At 54.1% G+C, this 13,419-nt stretch overlaps 1 long non-coding RNA gene across 1 annotated transcript; it reads left to right on the top strand.

Moving 5' to 3' along the window:
• The first annotated feature begins 2,324 nt into the window (after positions 1–2,324).
• LOC127038009 (uncharacterized) lies at positions 2,325–12,095 on the top strand. The gene is made up of 3 exons (XR_007770545.1): positions 2,325–2,652; positions 5,404–5,503; positions 11,604–12,095. It is a non-coding gene; the product is annotated as an uncharacterized LOC127038009 (long non-coding RNA).
• Positions 12,096–13,419: the final 1,324 nt, after the last annotated feature.

The following is a 13,419-nucleotide window of genomic DNA, read 5'->3' as shown; positions in this document are numbered from 1 at the left end:
GATTTATTTTATAATTATATGGTAAACCTGAGAAAGTAGCAATTTTTCAGTACTAGTCGCTGTGACACTTTTGTATTTTTACATCTGATTTGTAAGCAAGTCGTTTCTGAGGGAGGTGAAACTTGGGGGTACACAGGACAAATCCGACTCCTGGAAGGGGTACAGTCTTCTGGAAAAGGTCATAGCCATTGGATTAGAGGCAGTCTAGAAAAAGCGTCAAAGCAGAAGTCTTCCTTGTGGTTGTGCCTATCTACAGAGACAGTGCCTGTTAGGAGGCAATATTCATCTGCAAGTCTCAGGGTTGTTGATTCAGTTTTCTGCTCTAATCAGGCCTGCAGAAAAGGGGGCGGGAAGGGGGGGCAAGTGCCCAGGGGATTTAAAAGGTCTGGGTTCTCCCAGCCACTGTCACTGCCACAGTAGCAACGGCACTGGCCGGGAACCCCAGGCCTTTTAAATCGCCCGGGTGGGCCACAGGGCTCCTAGGCGCGTGTGAGGTGGCACTGGTGGCAGCAAAGATAGCTGGGAGGGCATGTGGAAGCCCTGGCTGTGCCGGAAGATGCCCATTGACTGTTCTGCCCTGGGGCCCAGAATTGCTATCGGCGGGTCTGGCACTAACGATGCAGTATTGGATGCTATGGGACAAATTCAGCCTTACATTCCTTTGAAGGCACATGCTGAGAGCACGCGACAGACAGAGTTGGGTGGCAGTGTTACAATTCAAACTCTTTATATGAGATTTTGTGGGACGGCAATTTTGTGGGACTCCTCCACTGCTGGAAGGAGTCACTAGCTCAAAACTTGTCTGGGTTCCCATTTGGGGCAGAACCTGAAATGCTGAAATTTGCCACGAGGGGGAAGGTTGTGGGATCCGTGACTCTGGAGCTGCCCTAGAGCCCAGACCCTGCGTGCCCTGGGGTCTGTGACTCGGGCTGTCCATCTGTCACGTTGCCCTGAAGTCCAGATCCTGTAGGCCCAGGATGCTGTAGGGCTGCAAGCCTAGGAACATCACAGCCAGTGCTGCCAGGGGCATTCCAGGCACATCGAGGGGTTTGGGGCCCTGGCAGGCTTGGAAGAGACTTCCCTAGTTTATATCTCCCCCATTGCACAACAGCAGAGCAGAAAGGGGCATCTCCCACCCTGGGAGCTGCAGCAACCAGGAAACAACATGTATGGGAGCATGTAGGACCTGGGGAGGGCACCTGTGCCCCTAAAGCAGTGGTTCCCAAACTGGGGTCATGAAATGTTACAGGGGTTCTTGGGGTTAATGGGGGACAGAGCTGTCCCTAGAGACCCTGAGAAGCACAGGATCAGCAGCCTGGATCCCCTGGACTTCCAAGAGCTAAGCAGATCAAAGCAAGCATCTCTATCACACTGAGAAGAATTAAACTTCAAGACTCCTTATCAGAAATGGAAAGGGAGGTGGCTATTTTTTGCTGTTTTTAAAATAAAATAGGCAGCCAGTGTCGTTTTAAAATTATTATGAAGAACAAGTTTAAGCTTTTTTGTAACGTTTGTTGTTTGCCTGGACTGCTCAAGCCCTGAATGCTCGTGTAGGAGGAACTCTTCGAGTTGGCTTCTTAAATATCTTCCTACTGTTTGACATCTGATACTCCTTGATGAACCATAGGAGCCTTGTCTTATAACAGGTTTCTTCAATGTGATACAAGCTACGAAAGTGAGATCTTGGAAGAGTGGTGCCATTTTCATAATGTAATAAACATACTGTAATGATAAATAATAATTAATAATAAATAGTGTGTAAGAAGTATGTCATAAAAACAAATGTTATATTTCCAAGATCACGGCTTTTATCATTTCTACTCGGGTAAAGGAGAAAATCCCTGGAAATATTTATTTTTAGGAGGGGGTTCACGAGAGTTGAAATTTTAGTGAAAGGGGTTCACAGGTTGTTAAAGTTTGGGAACCACTGCCCTGGAGCAATGTCCCGCTGTGACAAAATGGGGCTATTCTTAATATTCCTCTAAATACTGTGGGGGGGGCCTCAGTTCCTGGACTACTAGCTGTCGCCTGGCAACTAATGGCCAGGCCCTTCCCCACCACCCTTGCAAGGGGATGCTAAAGGTGGGGGAGAATAAAGAGGTCAGTTGGCCTCCTGGCCCGGGAAAGAGACAAAGTCCAGAGAGGAGGGGCTGGAGTCTGGAACCGGTTGGGAACGTGGAGTGAAGTGCAGATGTGGGGTCTGCCTCACTGCTCCCCAGAATGGACCCGGCCGAGGGGTCCGGTTTGCGGTACCTGGAAGCTCTGTTTTAGACTGTGTTCCTGTTATTGAATAAACCTCTGTTTTACTGGCTGACTGAGAGTCACGTCTGACTGTGAAGTGGGGGTGCAGGACCTTGTGGCTTCCCCAGGACTTTGCTGGGGCTGATTCGCTGTGGGAAGCACAGGGGCAGAGGATGCTGAATGCTCCAAGGAGAGACCCAGGAGGTGAAGACGCGTGAGCTTCTTGCCCTGAAAAAGTCTGTTCCAAGGGAGAGGAGGCTCCCCAAAGTCCTGATTGGCTTTGTGGGGAGCAGTTCCAGAGCATTGCCTGGGGACTCCATGACACCCGCATTCCACAGAAGGGAGCGGTTTGATAACTGCCTGGACACAGACGGTGCAGAGTGGCCGGGTGCAGTTCCTCAGAGCTCTCAGGTGCGATTACACAGCTTTGCATATTACACAGTTTGATTCTTTCCTGTCCTCCTGCTCAGTTCCAGGGAACCATTGGGTAGACTCTGCAGGTGACCAGGCCATGAAGAAAACCCAGATCCGCACACAGCCTGTGGGTGATACATGTTCTGCCCCCTTCACACCGAGGATTTCACGGACACATCCTGAGAGAGCAGGACCCTTCTCGCCCCTTCTGCACCCTCTGCAGATGCCCAGGGGCAGGGGGCTTCTGTACCTGGGGGCTCCTTCTGCCTTCTCTGCAACCTCTGATCTAGATGTGCTCTGAGCAGGGCTGTCCCTGCCCCTGCCCCTGCTGGCTGCCCACTGCATGACAGGGAAGGGCAGAGGGGAGTTGTGGTGACCGTTGCTTGCTGCCCAGAGGGTGGGAGTTGCTGGAGGATCTGAATCTAAGTGAGGGGTGATTGTGGTGGGGGGTAGTGGGAGGGGGTCTGTGTCTCAGTGAGGGGCGATTGTGTAGTAGAAGGATTTTATGTTTGTATTTTGTATAATTCTGTATTTGAGCTAATTTTAAGGCAGGAACAGACCTTTGATTGTCACCACTTTGTTGTAGGTTTAGCATTTTAAAGTAAGTAAAAGAATGCCAGGAGTGTTTTCCTTCTGCATTGCAACCTGATGTTCCTGTTCAAAATATTTGGTGTAAATTGATTCTGTTTTGTGTGTGATGGAGGAATGTGTGTTAAAAAATAAGTGTAAAGGCCATCACTGAACCACATGTTCTTGAGAGGAACTGGAGACAAACGCAAAGGCGCGAGGAGGCTGCAACACACCCCTATTAAAATGTCAAAAAAAGGCAAATTAACAACTCTAAAAATAAAACAGACACCTGTCAATAAAATTGAAATAACTATAATCAAAACCTGCATAAAACAACTCCCTTAAAGCTTAATAAAAATACAAAATAAAAAATAAATAAAAAAACAAGCCCTCATCAAACAACAATTAATTACAGCATAATGGTGCAAAACTCATTAATCCCAATTTAAAAATCACTATATAAACAGGGTGCTTTGCTATGAATCTTTGGGTTCGTCCTGCCAAGACTTCCCCAGAGCACTGTGTCGTGACCGACAGAACCCAGTTCCTACCTAGTTGTGATCAACCTGGCTGGCCACTAAATCAATCCAGACTCTAAACTGGTAACTATAACATTGACTGGCGGGACAGTGTGTGTGTGTGGTGTAATTAAATCCATATTCTAATTGTTATATCTTCAATAAATGTGGAGTATTGCTTTTTCCCTTAAAAAAGATCCTGTGAGCTTCTTATAAGCATAACAATTGCGATGGGGTGGCTGGGGGTGGGGGTTGCGTCCAATTGAGAGGTGATTTGGTGGGTAGTGTCTGGGGAGGTCTGTGTATCATTGAGGAGTGATTGGAATGGGTGGTGAATGGGGGGGGTCTTGTGTCATTGAGGGGTGATTGTGGTTGAGAGGTAGCTGGGGGGTTTCTGTGTCTCAGTGAGAAGTGATTGGGGTGGGGGTTGCTGGATGATTTGAATTTCAGTGAGGGGAGATTGTGATGGAGCTGGCTCGGGGAGCTCTGTGCCCAGGTGAGAGTTGACTGGTGTTGAGGGTGTCTGGGAGGGTCTGTGTCTCATTGAGTGTGGTTGGGATGGAAGGTGACTGGGAGGGCCTGGAGAATGGATACCCCAGTGACTGGTGACCTGGAGGCCCAGCTAGTGAGCCACAGCTGGTTCTGGCCAGTGAGAGGAAAATGGGCTACAGAGAGAGAACCCCGGTGCCTTGACCAGCTGGTTCCAACGAGTGGAGAACAAAGGACGGATGAGAGGAGAGGCTGGGAGGAGAGGAGGCCCAGGCAACCTTGTCTGCCTGGTACAGAAGACAAAGGACAGAGGTGGGAGTTGGGGGAGGTGATATCAGATGCCCAGCTGGAAGGAGGTTTTCTGGGCTAGAAAGAGAGAGCAGCCAGAGCCCACCTGGAGGCGGGACAGACCTAGATGTATGATGCTGAGGGAGGCCAGGCCTGAGGCCCTGAGAGTTTCCTTTACAGTGTTTAGACTCTCAATAAACCCTCCTGTTTTACGCTGGCTGAGAGTCGCTCCGGGCTAGAGAACAGGGGGACATTATTCCCACTGGGAGTGGAGACCCCAGGGACCAGAGCGAGGGGACTCCCTCAGGGGGCCCACGGAGAGAGACAGGTGTGCTAAGGCTCAGAGTGTTGCGGTTCCAGGAGGTGAAGGGACCTACGGCGTAACCCCTGAAATAGAGTGGACCCCCAAGGAGGGCTGTGGCACTGAAGGGGGTTCCCCCCAGGCACCGTACTGACCCAAAAATGGGCAGAAACTGCGAGTCCGTGACAGGCTGCTCTAGAGTTTAGACCCTACCTGCCCTGGGGTCCATGACTCTCGGGTGCCCACTTGTCCCGCTGCTCTGGAGACCAGAGCCTGTGGGCCCAGGGTGCTGTAGGACTACGAGCCTAGGAACATCACAGCCAGTGCGGCCAGGGGGATTCTGGGCACGTCGAGGGGTTTGGGGCCCTTTGAGGATGGGGAGAGACTTCCCCAGTTTATACTTCGCCTGTTGCACAGCAGCAGAGCGAGAAGGGGCATCTTGCATCCCGGGAGCTGCAGCAGCCCAGAAACATCACCTATGGCAGCAATGAGGCCGTCTCCTTTCCAAGTGCAATGTTCCGCCTTCCCCCAAAGGGAGTGGTTTGTTCAGTGTGTCCTTGCGCAGTTCCTCAGAGCTCTCAGGTGGGCGGGAGTGGGAGCGAAATCCCTTGGCCTGTTACACAGCTCGGTTCTGTCCCTCCCTCTCGCTCAGTTCCAGGGAACTCGGCAGGTGGCTCAGCAGGTGACCCGGCCATGAACGGCACCCAGATCCGCACTCAGCCTGTGGGCGACACACGTTCTGCTCCCTTCACACCAAGGATTTCACAGCCTCCCATGGACACTTCCTGAGCGAATGTGACCCTGCTCGCCCCTTCAGCACCCTCAGTAGATGCCCAGGGGCAAGGGGCTCTGGTACAGTCCAGGCCCTGGGGGCTACTCTGCCCCATAGACTTGTGGTGTCTCTGGGGTCATTGTCCCAGATCCACACTGAGGTACTCGGCACCACCAGCCCACTGCTCCTGCTGCCTCCTCTGCAGCCCCCAAGCTGTCCCTGCCCCTGCCCTTGCTGGCTGCCCGCTGCATGGCAGGGAAGGGCAGTGGGGAGTTGGGATGACCCGTTGATTGCTGCCCGGGGGAACTGTGGGAGTCCAGGAAGAGCTGGATGGGAGATGGATCTGAGCCAGGGAATGGGTAACATGTGACCTCACAACAATTCTGCACTAATCTCGTTGTGTGTCAGCCTAGGGAGGTAGGACCTGCTGGGCTGGCTCACAGAGTCCCAACCTGGAGCCCCACCAGGGGATTGTAACCCCCCTGTCCCCCCACAGGGCTGCTGAGAGAACCTCGAAAGTGTGAGCAGAGCATGAACTGAGTCACAGGCCGGGGCCTGCATGATGTGACAGGGGGACTCAGGGGATGCACCCAGCTCAGCGCTGCCCCCCTGGGGCTGCATCATGGCGGGAGACTGGAGCCAGCTCCTGCTGCAGACCTCATGCCTGCTCCATCAGCTCAGGCCATGCAACCTCCTGCTGCTCCGTCACCCCGAGCCCCCAGCTCCCGTCCCTGCCCAGACACCCAGCGAGGCGTGTTATAGGGCCCTGCAGCCCCAGTCCCGCTGCCTGTGTCAACACCCCGAGAGAGGCTGTCTGGGGGAGTGAGAGCTGCCATCGCCTGAGCTAGCAACTCCGTGAGCTCAGGGGCCATAACAGACAGAGGTGGGCTGAGGAGGAGGAGCTGTATGTGGGAGGAGAGATCTGGGGGGAGTCTGTACAGCACCTGGCACTACGGGGCCTGATGTCAACTGGGCAGGGACTGTCTCTCACTGTGTGATGAGGCAGGGCCAAGTTGTGGGGGCGGGGGGCAAGGGCGGGCGGCAGTGTATATTTCTCAGAGGGGTTGGTGAATGGGAAAATCTGTTTTCCAGTTACAGGGTGATTGAGGTTGATGGTGGCTGGTGTGTTCTGTGTCTCTGTCAGTGAGAGGTGATTGGGGTGCGGTGGCTGGGGGGGTCTCTGTATCATTGAGGTGGTAAGTGGGATGGGTGGTTGGCTGAGGTTTCTGCCAGCCCTTTAACATCCCGTCCTCCCACCCCAGACAGTAACACAAACCCCTGAGTCTCCTGCTCTGCCCATAACCAGCTGTTTAACCCTTTGGCACCCACTGGGTAGCAACTCCTAGACAAGTCAGTCCCTGCCAGGCATCATCCAGAAAAACGTTGCAGAGAATTCCCGCTCCCCCCCAGACGCAGAAACCCTCTGTCCTCTTGTCACTAACGGTACACAAGTGGGAGCAGACTCAGTGCCAACCTCAGGTACCCGGGTTCCCCCTCCCCAGGCTGCTCAGGTCCAAAGCAGGCAGGATGTGTGAGAGTGAGGGGCCCCTCTGTGGGCTGAGGGCAGACACCCGCTCTCTGCTCATTGCCAGAAGCTCTGTGATCGGCGAGGTCAGTGCAGTCTCCATACCTTGCCCAGGTGTCAGGTCAGAGAGTCGGGGCAAAGGGCAGCAGAGGCTGGAGCTTGCCAGAGCCAGCGAGCTGCAGCTTTCAGCCCCCCCGCCCAAGAGAGGCCGGCACAGACCAGGCTGCAGGGCCAGGTCATTAGAATCCAGGACGAGGTTCTGGAGACTGGGTCTAGCCATTGCTCAATGGTGGTGCCAGGGCCAGGTGCTCATGATGCTGCTTGCTCTTGCCCTAACACTTTTCCTTAGCACTGCCAATGCCAGGCGCCAGCCCAGCCCCCTGCCAGCACTGCGGGGTCCAAACGTATCCCTGACACTGCCAGTGCCTGACTCTCCCGGTGTGTCACCCCAGCTGTGATCAGGAGCAGGCCCGGCTGCCAGAGCTGTGTGGGGAACGGTGATTCCACTGCCAGGAGGAGTCCCTAGTGCTAAACCCGGCTGGGTTCCCATTTGGGACAGAACCTGAACTTGCTGAAATTTGCCATGAGTGGGAAGGTCGTGGGGTCCATGACTCTGGCGCTGCCCTAGATCCCAGACCCTGCATGCCCTGCGGTCTGTGACTCAGGGGCTGTGCGATGATGCAGGGGGGGTTCTTGTTGATTCCAATAGTTTGTATGCAGAGGAGTGGGACTCAGTATCCCTGTGCGTTACTGGTTAAACGGGATGGTGGGAGAGGGTTTGTTGTTACAGAGGGCCAGCCAAGGGCCTGGAGAATGGACATAAAAGTGACTCGTGACCTGGTAAGTGGGAGGCCCAGCTCCAGAGTCAGAGCTGGTTCTGGCCAGTGGGAGGACAATGGGCTGCGGAGAGAAGACCCCGGTGAGGAACAAAGGATGGAGGAGAGGAAAGGAGGCCCAGGTGGCCTGTTTACGTGGGACAGAAGACAAAGGACAGAGGCGGGGGTTGGGGAAGGTGATAGTGGCTGCCCAGCTGGAAGGAGGAGGTTTTCTGGGCTAGGAGGAGACCACAGCCAGAGGCCACCTGGAGGCGGGACAGACCTAGATGTATGATGCTGAGGGAGGCCAGGCCTGATGCCCTGAGAGTTTCCTGTACAGTGTTTAGACCCTCAATAAACCCTCCTGTTTTACGCTGGCTGAGAGTCGCTCCGGGCTAGAGAACAGGGTGGCATTATTCCCTCTGGGAGTGGAGACCCCAGGGACCAGAGCGAGGGGACTCCCTCAGGGGGCCCACGGTGAGAAACAGGTGTGCTAAGGCTCAGAGTGTTGCAGTTCCAGGAGGTGGAGGGACCTAAGGCGTAACCCCGAAATAGAGTGGACCCCCAAGGAGGGCTGTTGCACTGACGGGGGTTCCCCCTAGGCACCGCACTGACCCAAAAATGGGCAGGAACTGCGAGTCTGTGACAGGCTGCTCTAGAGTCTAGACCCTACCTCCCCGGGGGTCCATGGCTCTCGGGCTGCCCACCTGTCCCGCTGCTCTGGAGGCCAGAGCCTGTGGGCCCAGGGTGCTGTAGGACTGCAAGCCTAGGAACATCACAGCCAGTGCTGCCAGGGGGATTCTGGGCACATCGAGGGGTTTGGGGCCCTTTGAGGATGGGGAGAGACTTCCCCAGTTTATACTTCACCTGTTGCACAGCAGCAGAGCGAGAAGGGGCATCTTGCATCCCGGGAGCTGCAGCAGCCCAGAAACATCACCTATGGCAGCAATGAGGCCGTCTCCTTTCCAAGTGCAATGTTCCGCCTTCCCCCAAAGGGAGCGGCTTGATACCTGCCTGGACATGGATAGTTTAGTGTGTCCAGGTGCAGTTCCTCAGAGCTCTCAGGGGGGCACGGGTGGGAGCGAAATCCCTTGGCACGTTACACAGCTCGGTTCTGTCCCTTCCTCTTGCTCAGTTCCAGGGAACTCTGCAGGAGGCTCAGCAGGTGACCTGGCCATGAAGGGCACCCAGATCCGCACGCAGCCTGTGGGTGACACACGTTCTGCCCCCTTCGCACCAAGGATTTCACAGCCTCCCATGGACACTTCCTGAGCGAATGTGACCCTGCTCGCCCCTTCAGCACCCTCAGCAGATGCCCAGGGGCAAGGGGCTCTGGTACAGTCCAGGCTCTGGGGGCTACTCCGCCCCATAGACTTGTGGTGTCTCTGGGGACATTGTCCCAGATCCACACTGAGGCACTCGGCACCACCAGCCCACTGCTCCTGCTGCCTCCTCTGCAGCCCCCGAGCTAAACGTGATCTCAGCAGGGCTGTCCCTGCCCCTGCCCTTGCTGGCTGCCCGCTGCATGGCAGGGAATGGTAGTAGGGAGTTGGGATGACCCGTTGATTGCTGCCCGCGGGGGCTGTGGGAGCCCAGGGAGAGCTGGATGGCAGATGAGTCTGAGCCAGGGAATGGGTAACATGTGGCCTCACAACATTTCTGCACTAATCTCGTTGTGTGTCAGCCTAGGGAGGTAGGACCTGCTGGGCTGGCTCACAGAGTCCCAACCTGGAGCCCCACCACGGGATTGTAACCTGCCTGTCCCCCCTCAGGGCTGCTGAGAGAACCTCAAAAGTGTGAGCAGAGCATGAACTGAGGCCTCCATCTGCGACCAGCCTGCAGCAATAGCTCCACTGGAGGGTTGGTGAATGGGGTGATCTGTTTTGCAGTAAAAGGGTAATTCAGGTACAGGGGCTTGGGCGTTTCTGTCTCAGTGAGAGGTGATTGGGGTGGGGGTCGCTGGGGGGATCTGTGTATTATTGAGGAGGTTAGTGGGACGGGAGGGGGCTGAGGTTTCTGCCAGTCCTTTAACAACCCATCTTCCCATGCTAGACACTGACACAAACCCCTCAGTCTCCTGCTCTCCCCAGAAGCAGCTGTTTGACCCTTTGGCACCCGCTGGGTAGCAACTCCTAGACAAGTCAGTCCCTGCCAGGCATCTCATCCAGAAAAACATTGCAGAGAATTCCCGCTCCCCCCCAGACACAGAAACCCTCTCTCCTCTTGTCACTAACGTTGCACAAGTGGGAGCAGGCTCAGCCCCAGACTCAGACACCCAGCTTCCTCTCCCCAGGCTGCCCAGGTCCGAGGCAGAGGGGATCTGTGAGACTGAGGGTCTCCTCAATGGCCTGGCAGCAGACGTCCCCTCCCGGCTCATCGCCATAAGCTCTGTGATCGGTGAGGTCAGTGCAATCTCCCTGCCCTGCCCAGGTGTGAGGTCAGACGGACGGGGCGAAGGGCAGCAGAGGCTGGAACTTGCCAGAGCCAGCGAGCTGCAGCCTTTGCCCCCACCCAAGAGAGGCCGGCACAGACCGGGCTGCAGGTGTCAGGTCATTGGAATCCAGGATGAGGTTCTGGAGGCTGGGTCTAGCCATTGCTCAATGGTGGGTGCCACTGCCAGGCAGGGCCGGCTTTAGGCCTATTCCCTGATTCCCCGGAATTGGGTCCCACGCCTAAGAGGATCCCACGCCTTTTTAATTTTTTTACTGACTCAGCAGTGGTCCTCTCCTGGTCTTTGGGAGCATTTCGGCAGGGATGGGGAGGGGTTCTTCAGTGCCATGGAAGACCTGGAGCAGACCCCCCGCTGCCAAAGTGTTGCCAAAGCCCCCGACTGCCACCGGGTATTCAAATCGGGCCTCGCAGTGCATACAGCCAGCCCTGGTGCCAGGTGTTCATCATGCCTCTTTCTCTTGCCCTAACGCTTTTCCTTAGCACTGCCAATGCTGGGTGCCAGCCCAGCCCCCTGCCAGCACTGCAGGGTCCAAAGTATCCCTGGCACTGCCAGTGTCTGACTCTCCTGGTGTCTGACCCCAGCTGTGATTAGGAGCAGGCTCAGCTACCAGAGCTGTGTGGGGAACTGTGATTCCACTGCCGGGAGGAGTCGCTAGCTCAAAACCCAGCTTGGTTCCCATTTGGGGCAGAACCAGAAATGCTGAAATTTGCCATGAGGGGGAAGGTCATGGGGTCCATGACTCTGGGGCTGCCCACCTGTCCCACTGCCCAGGAGGCCAGAGCCTGTAGGCCCAGGGTGCTGTAGGATTGCAAGCCTAGGAACATCACAGCCAGTGCTGCCAGGTGGATTCTGGGCACGTTGAGGGGTTTGGGGCCCTGGCAGGCTGGTGAGCAAATCCCCCAGTTTATACCTGCCCCATTGCACAGCAGCAGAGAGGGAAGGGGCATCTCGCACCCTGGGAGCTGCAGCACCCTGGAAACATCACCTATGGCTGGGGGCAGTGAGACCGACTCCTTTCCAAGCGCAATGTCCGGCATTCTCCAGAAGGGAGCGGTTGGATACCTGCCTGGGCACAGACGGTGCAGAGTGTCTGGTTGCAGTTCCTTAGAGCTCTCAAGGGGGGCAGGGGTGGGAGCGAAATCCCTTGGCACGTTACACAGCTCGGTTCTGTCCCTCCCTCTCACTCAGTTCCAGGGAACTCGGCAGGTGAGTCAGCAGGTGACCCGGCCATGAAGGGAATCCAGATCCGCACTCAGCCTGTGAGTGACGCACGTTCTGCCCCCTTCACACCAAGGATTTCACGGCCTCTCATGGACACGTCCTGAGCGAATGGGACCCTGCTCACCCCTTCTGCACCCTCAGCAGATGCCCAGGGGAAGGGGCTCTGGTACAGTCCAGGCCCTGGGGGCTACTCTGTCCCATGGACCCGTGGTGTCTCCCGGGTCATGGGAGAGGAAGGCTCCGAGTCTCAGGCCAGGCCCTGCTTGATTTGACAGGGGGACTCAGGCAGTGCAGCTGAGCCCTTCTCCTGGCCCCTTGGTGGAATGGCTCCAGTGCGGCTCGACTCCCTTCGATCCCCTTACACCTGATCTCACCCCCCTGAACCCGGCCCACGGGCGCTAAGTGACTCCGCTGCCTGCTGTGGTGCTGGCTGATGGAGCAGGAGCAGGATGTCTGTACAGCGCCTGGCACAACCCTGATCTCAGTAGGGCAGGGTCCAGGGCCGTCCTTAGGCATAGGCAACATAGGCAGCTGCGTAGGGCACCTGAAAATTTGGGGCACCACTGGGTCTTACTGTCCACCCTCTTGTTTTACTATCCCTGTTTTGACCCTTCCTGCAGGCTCCCACAGATGGCTGCTCTAGCCTGGTGAGTCTTCCTTGGGAGGGAATCTAGTAGTTAAAAGTGAAAAAACCTCCAGCCTGCCAGACCTATTAGCACAACATTGAAACTGTTAAAGAGACATTCAAGGGGTAATAAAGCCATTTAACAGGCATTTGCCAACCCCAAGGTATATACTGACAGGTTTCAGAGTGGTAGTCCTGTTAGTCTGTATCAGCAAAAACAAGGACGAGTCCTTGTGTCACCTCTAAGACTAACAAATTATTTGGGCATAAGCTTTTGTGGACTAGAACCCATTTCATCAGATGTCCACGAAAGCTTATGCCCAAATAAATTTTTATACTGTCAGTTTCTGATTTTACTGACAAAAACAGTTGTGCATTAATGTAATATTTACACAGAACATGTCAGTCTACAGGACCTTAGTTTAAAATTTGCTTTAAAAATATTTCATTAGTGAGCTGGTGAAGATTATAAAATCACATTTCTAAAAAATGCTTGCATAGAGTTTTAGATGCACAATCATCTTTAGCCTTAAATGTGTGGCTCTTCACACATAGTTTTTTAAATAAATCCTTCAAAAGACCTCCCTTATCTAAAATACACATTTTAATTACTATAGTTAAAAAAAAAGGTGCTTCCAAGTCTTCCTGTCCTTTCTGTCCATCCCTTCACCACCTCTCCCTCCACTCCCCACTGAAGAGAGCCCTTAAAGGGACAACAGTCCTTCCCTTCCAGATAGCTGGACAAAGAGTTCCCTTTCTTTACTTCTGACTATCCGACAAACTAGTTTTAAAAGAACCCTCCAGCAAAATCAGTACCTTAGTAAGACAAAATCCTTGTTATACCTAAAATCTTTGGAAACATTTTTTTAAAGTTGGTGAAATTTCATAACCATGTCTCTTGTTATGGAGATCACACAAAGTAAATTACTGTTCCCTTTTTCTAAAAGCAATGAACATTGTTATGAACACACTAAATCTCTCTGATTAATTTAAAAGAATGTCTTTGTTTCAGTGAGTTAAATATGTAGTAATCTGGAATGCTGGCTTAAGATTTGAGTACATTTAAAATATAAATTCAACTTAGAAATACTGATGAAGAAAATGTAAAACAGAGAAGAGCTGCATCATGTATTCCATTATATGTAATGTTGTATTCAGCAGGACAGCTGACTCACCCTTACTATGAAG

The sequence above is a fragment of the Gopherus flavomarginatus genome, chromosome 20 (genome assembly GCF_025201925.1).
Source record: "Gopherus flavomarginatus isolate rGopFla2 chromosome 20, rGopFla2.mat.asm, whole genome shotgun sequence".
NCBI classification, from domain to species: Eukaryota; Metazoa; Chordata; order Testudines; family Testudinidae; genus Gopherus; species Gopherus flavomarginatus.
Note: the sequence above shows the minus strand (reverse complement) of the source record. Positions and strands in the feature narration are given on the sequence as shown.